Consider the following 6,018-nt stretch of genomic DNA (forward strand, 5'->3'; position numbering starts at 1 on the left):
TACTTGGATAAATTGGAAGAGCTGGGAATGTTCTGAAGAGAGAAGATTGCAAGAAACTTTGATAGAGGTGTTAAAATCTGGAGAAGACGGTCCCATCAGTGGAAGGATCAAGAACTGATTGATTCTTTTGCTAGTAATAGTTAAAAGTGACATGAAGAAAACTTTTTCATAAGCAAGTATAAAGTACTTTCGGAGTCTGCTGGAGGCTGTTTCTATCCTGGCTTTCACAAAAGGATTTATACAGTTAATGGTAGGGCCATAGGAAGTGTTGCTGAATAAAGAAAGCCAGGGATGCAGATGCATAGTTCCATGAAAGTAGAGATGCTGGTAGACAGGGTGCTTAAGGCAGCCTTTGACACACTTGCTTTCATCGATCAGAACACTGAGTATATGAGTTGGGATATCATGTGGCTGTATGGGACATAGGTGAGGCCACTTTTAGAATGCTGCATACAATTTTGGTCACTTTTCTGCAGGATGTTGTTAAACTTGAGAGTCTGGAGAAAAGATTTACAAGGATGTTGCTGGGACTGGAGGGCTTGAGTTATAGGGATAGGCTAAGGCTTTTCTCCTTGGAGCATTGGAGGCTGAAGGGCGATCTTATGGGAGTTTAAAAATCATGAGGGGCACAGACAATGTGAAAAGCAGTCTTTTGCCTAAGGAGACGCAGTCCAAAACTACAGTGAATAGGTTTAAGGCGAGATGGAGAAGATGTAAAAAAAAAAGGGGCTTGAGGGGCAACATTTTCATGCAGAGGATGCTGCACGTATGGAACAAGCTGCCAGAGGAAGTGGAGGAGGAGGGTACAATTCTAACGTGTGAAAACTGTCTGGATGAGTATATGAATATGTAGGGTTTAAGAGGGATATGGGCCACACGCTGGCAAGTGGGACTAGATCAGATTAGGATATTGGGTCAGCGCGGACAATTTAGATCAGAGGGTCTGTTTCTGTGCTGTATGACTCATGACTATGACTAGCTGTATATTTATCTGAAGGATAATTATTTACAAAGCTAAAAGGAACAGGTGGGTAAGTGGCACTGACTAAGGTACTGCAACCATTCTATACACTGCAAAATCCTATAAGTAGCAGCTGGAAGAATTACCAATTACTCTGTTTTTAGGTAGAGGGAGAATTGTGGCTTTGACATCAAAATATTCACTACACTTGGAAATTTTCTCACTGGACTATGAATCTGCATCAAAACTGACAATGAAATGTTAAACTGGGACCTAGCTTAACAGCTTAGCATCTTCAACCAAGCTGTAGTCATGTGTACCTCAGTAACAGCCAGGAAGATAGATAGGAGCTTTAGAGTCAAAGCAAACAGAAATCAACTGACAAATACATTTGACAAAATGAAGAGCAGGAATATAGGAACATAAGATTTCTAACTAAAATAGCTGAGATAACGAGGTCAAGAGCTGAATGAACACAGCAGGTCAAGCAGCATCATAGGAGCAGGAGAGCTGACAGAAGGGTCTAGGCCCGAAACGTCAACTCACCTGCTCCTATGCTGCTGCTTGGCTTGTTGTGTTCATCCAGCTCTTCACCTTGTTATCTCGGATTCTTCAGCATCTGCAGTTCCTACTATCTCTCTAACTAAAATAGATACTCACATTGAAAATTTATAACATTCAATTTATTTTCACTATAAAAATAATACTGGATTCCTGCCATAATTGAGTAGGCAATTTCAATACTGTACAATACCTTAACTAAGATGAGTAGACATAGCATTTCTGGAACTTCATCTGATACCTGGCAACACAAAGCATGAGAACAATGCCGGGGTATTGTTAGAAGCCATTGTTTTCTCCAGGCACCTTATTTCACTGTCAAAATGTCATGGTTGAGCCAGTCCTTTCCAGATGTTCAGAAGCATTTGGTAGCACCAAGTTGCTTAAGTAGTGGGACAACAAATCCACATTTGCCCACAGGACACTGACAATGATTATGACCTATGTCACAGCAGCACAGCATAGGGCTTAGACTTTTTTAAAAAATCTGATCACTCCATGTTACCTCCTGTATGGAAACCATATCGAATAGCAGCCATTGCCTTCAAATCATCAAACTGATCAATCATCTTCTCCAAGGAATTTACATGCCTCAATCACCTTCAACTTCTTTGCAAGTGACCCTCAAATTTTGTGTGTATGTCTCTACAGACTTTAGTCTCCAATATCCAGAGGTCACGACTCACCAGAAATATAACTAATCCACCATATATACAAAAGCAGGTCAGTCTATCCATCTCTTGACTCCCCAAAGGATTTCAACCATATACAAAATAGAAATTAGGACTGGGTGTGATGAAAAACTCACTACTTTCCCAAATGAATGCAGGTTCAGTAACACTAAAAAAGCATTCATGGCAAAGCAGCATCTATTCGATAATGGGAACTGCAGATGCTGGAGAAGCCAAGATAATGAAATGTGAGGCTGGATGAACACAGCAGGCCAAGCAGCATCTCAGGAGCACAAAAGCTGACGTTTCAAGCCTAGACCCTTCATCAGAGAGGGGGATGGGGTGAGGGTTCTGGAATAAATAGGGAGAGAGGGGGAGGTGGACCAAAGATGGAGAGAAAAGAAGATAGGTGGAGAGGAGAGTATAGGTGGGGAGGTAGGGAGGGGATAGGTCAATCCAGGGAAGACGGACAGGTCAAGGAGGTGGGATGAGTTAGTAGGTAGGAGATGGAGGTGCGGCTTGGGGTGGGAGGAAGGGATGGGTGAGAGGAAGAACAGGTTAGGGAGGCAGAGACAGGTTGGGCTGGTTTTGGGATGCAGTGGGTGGAGGGGAAGAGCTGGGCTGGTTGTGTGGTGCAGTAGGGGGAGGGGACGAACTGGGCTGGTTTTGGGATGCGGTGGGGGAAGGGGAGATTTAGAAGCTGGTGAAGTCCACATTGATACCATTGGGCTGCAGGGTTCCCAAGCGGAATATGAGTTGCTGTTCCTGCAACCTTCGGGTGGCATCATTGTGGCACTGCAGGAGGCCCATGATGGACATGTCATCTAAAGAATGGGAGGGGGGAGTGGAAATGGTTTGCGACTAGGAGGTGCAGTTTTTTATTGCGAACCGAGCGGAGGTGTTCTGCAAAGCGGTCCCCAAGCCTCCGCTTGGTTTCCCCAATGTAGAAAAAGCCACACCGGGTACAGTGGATGCAGTATACCACATTGGCAGATGTGCAGGTGAACCTCTGCTTAATGTGGAAAGTCATCTTGGGGTCTGGGATAGGGGTGAGGGAGGAGGTGTGGGGCAAGTGTAGCATTTCCTGCGGTTGCAGGGGAAGGTGCCGTGTGTGGTGGGGTTGGAGAGGAGTGTGGAGCGAGGAGCGAACAAGGGAGTCACGGAGAGAGTGGTCTCTCCAGAATACAGACAGGGGTGGGGATGGAAAAATGTCTTGGGTGGTGGGGTTGGATTGTAGATGGCGGAAGTGTCGGAGGATGATGCATTGTATCCAGAGGTTGGTGGGGTGGTGTGAGAGAACGAGGGTGAATCCTCTTGGGGCGGTTGTGGCGGGGGCGGGGTGTGAGGAATGTGTTGCGGGAAATGCGGGAGACGTGGTCAAGGGTGTTCTCAACCACTGTGGGGGGAAAGTTGCGGTCCTTGAAGAACTTGGACAGCTGGGAAGTGCGGGAGTGGTATGCCTCATCGTGGGAGCAGATGCGGCGGAGGCGGAGGAATTGGGAATAGGGGATGGAATTTTTGCAGGAGGGTGGGTGGGAGGAGGTGTATTCTAGGTAGTTGTGGGAGTTTGGTGGGCTTGCAATGGACATCAGTTACAAGCTGGTTGCCTGAGATGGAGACTGAGAGGTCCAGCAAGGTGAGGGATGTGCTGGAGATGGCCCAGGTGAACTGAAGGTTGGGGTGGAAGGTGTTGGTGAAGTGGATGAACTGTTCGAGCTCCTCTGGGGAGCAAGAGGCGGTGCCGATACAGTCATCAATGTAACGGAGGAAGAGGTGGGGTTTGGGGCCTGTGTAGGTGCGGAAGAGGGACTGTTCCACGTAACCTACAAAGAGGCAGGCATAGCTGGGGCCCATGGCCACCCCCTTAGTCTGTAGGAAGTGGGAGGAATCGAAAGAGAAGTTGAGGGTGAGGACGAGTTCGGCGAGGTGTCGGTTCGGATGAGGGTGTCGGTGGAGGGGGACTGGTCGGGCCTGTGGGACAGGAAGAAACGGAGGGCCTTGAGGCCATCTGCATGCGGAATACAGGAGTATAGGGACTGGACGTCCGTGGTGAAAATGAGGTGTTGGGGGCCAGGGAATTGGAAGTCCTGGAGGAGGTGGAGGGCGTGGGTGGTGTCTCGGACGTAGGAACGGAGTTCCTGGATCAAAGGAGAGAAAATGGAGTCCAGATAGGTGGAGATGAGTTCGGTGGGGCAGGAGCAAGCTGAGACGATGGGTCGACCAGGGCAGGCAGGTTTGTGGATTTTGGGAAGGAGATAGAAATCTCCTTCCCCCACCGTATCCCAAAACCAGCCCAGTTCGTCCCCTCCCCCCCCCACTGCACCACACAACCAGCCCAGCTCTTCCCCTCCACCCACTGCATCCCAAAACCAGTCCAACCTGTCTCTGCCTCCCTAACCTGTTCTTCCTCTCATCCATCCCTTCCTCCCACCCCAAGCCGCACCTCCATCTCCTACCTACTAACCTCATCCCACCTCCTTGACCTGTCCATCTTCCCTGGACTGACCTATCCCCTCCCTACCTCCCCACCTATACTCTCCTGTCCACCTATCTTCTTTTCTCTCCATCTTCGGTCCACCTTCCCCTCTCTTCCTATTTATTCCAGTTCCCTCTCCCCATCCCCCTCTCTGATGAAGAGTCTAGGCCCGAAACGTCAACTTTTGTGCTCCTGAGGTGCTGCTGGGCCTGCTATGTTCATCCAGCCTCACATTTCATTATCCAAAACCTACAGCTCCTACTGTCTAGAAGGCATGGGTAGCAGGCACGTGAGAATATCTCAGCAGACCTGACAGCATCAGTGAAAAGAAATCAGTTAACATTTTGGGTCCAGTGACTCTGGTTTCTCTTCATAGATGCTGCCAGACCTGCTGAGCTTTTCCAGCAATTTCTGTTTTTGTTTCTGATTTACATCACCTGCAGTTCTTTCAGTTTTTATTTACATAGGAATATGACAACATTAAAGTTCCTCTCCAGATCACACCAGCCTGACTCAGGAATAAATCCTGATTTCTTCATTGTTGTTGTATCAAAATCTTGGAATTCCTTCAAAACAGTATCGTGTGAATTTCTTCATCGTTTGGATTACAGAAGATCAAGCCAGTAAATCACTATCATCTTCTCAAAGGCAATTATGTAAGAACAATAATTTTTTTAAAATCACAGGATAGAGTAGTATCCCCAAATAATAAATTACTTACAAGTGTGGCGACTGGCTACCTTGAGCTGAGTGTGTGATCTCAATAAAGATTTGAATATCCTTGCAACGAGGAAGAAAATGGCAGTAGAAATGCAATATCTAATAAGTGGCAGATTAAACTAGAAGTGAAAGGAAGTAATTGTATATTTTTAAAAATACATGCAGTGGATAAACCTATTTTGGTTTGACTCAAATTACCAAAATAGCAGCTATACAAGGCAAGTGTATTAATCATAGCCAAAAGTGGGAACAAACATTAACACGGAACACAGTAATTTCAAGTGTTTCCTACTGCATTGTAAATGAATAAAAGAACATCAGACTGAACTTTGCTGCAAAAGCAGAAGAAGTCTGGAAAGTTATACTTATCTCCCTTGTCCACCTATAGTTCCTACAGTCCTGGGTTACATTAGATCCAGAGAAAATACAAAACCCACTTCTGTAAAGTTTATAGATGGCCATTTAATATCAAAAATCTGGTAAGGAAAAAGCTTCCCAGGAGGTATTTTTTTGTCTGTAGTGGCACACAAAGTATCCTTTGTTTGGTGTAATTATTTATTCATCCTTTTAAAGGAAAATGAAAGAAACACAACTCAGTTTAATAGATTGTTTTCATTTTATGAGTCATT

This window comes from Stegostoma tigrinum, chromosome 28 (genome assembly GCF_030684315.1).
Source record: "Stegostoma tigrinum isolate sSteTig4 chromosome 28, sSteTig4.hap1, whole genome shotgun sequence".
Lineage (NCBI taxonomy): Eukaryota > Metazoa > Chordata > Chondrichthyes > Orectolobiformes > Stegostomatidae > Stegostoma > Stegostoma tigrinum.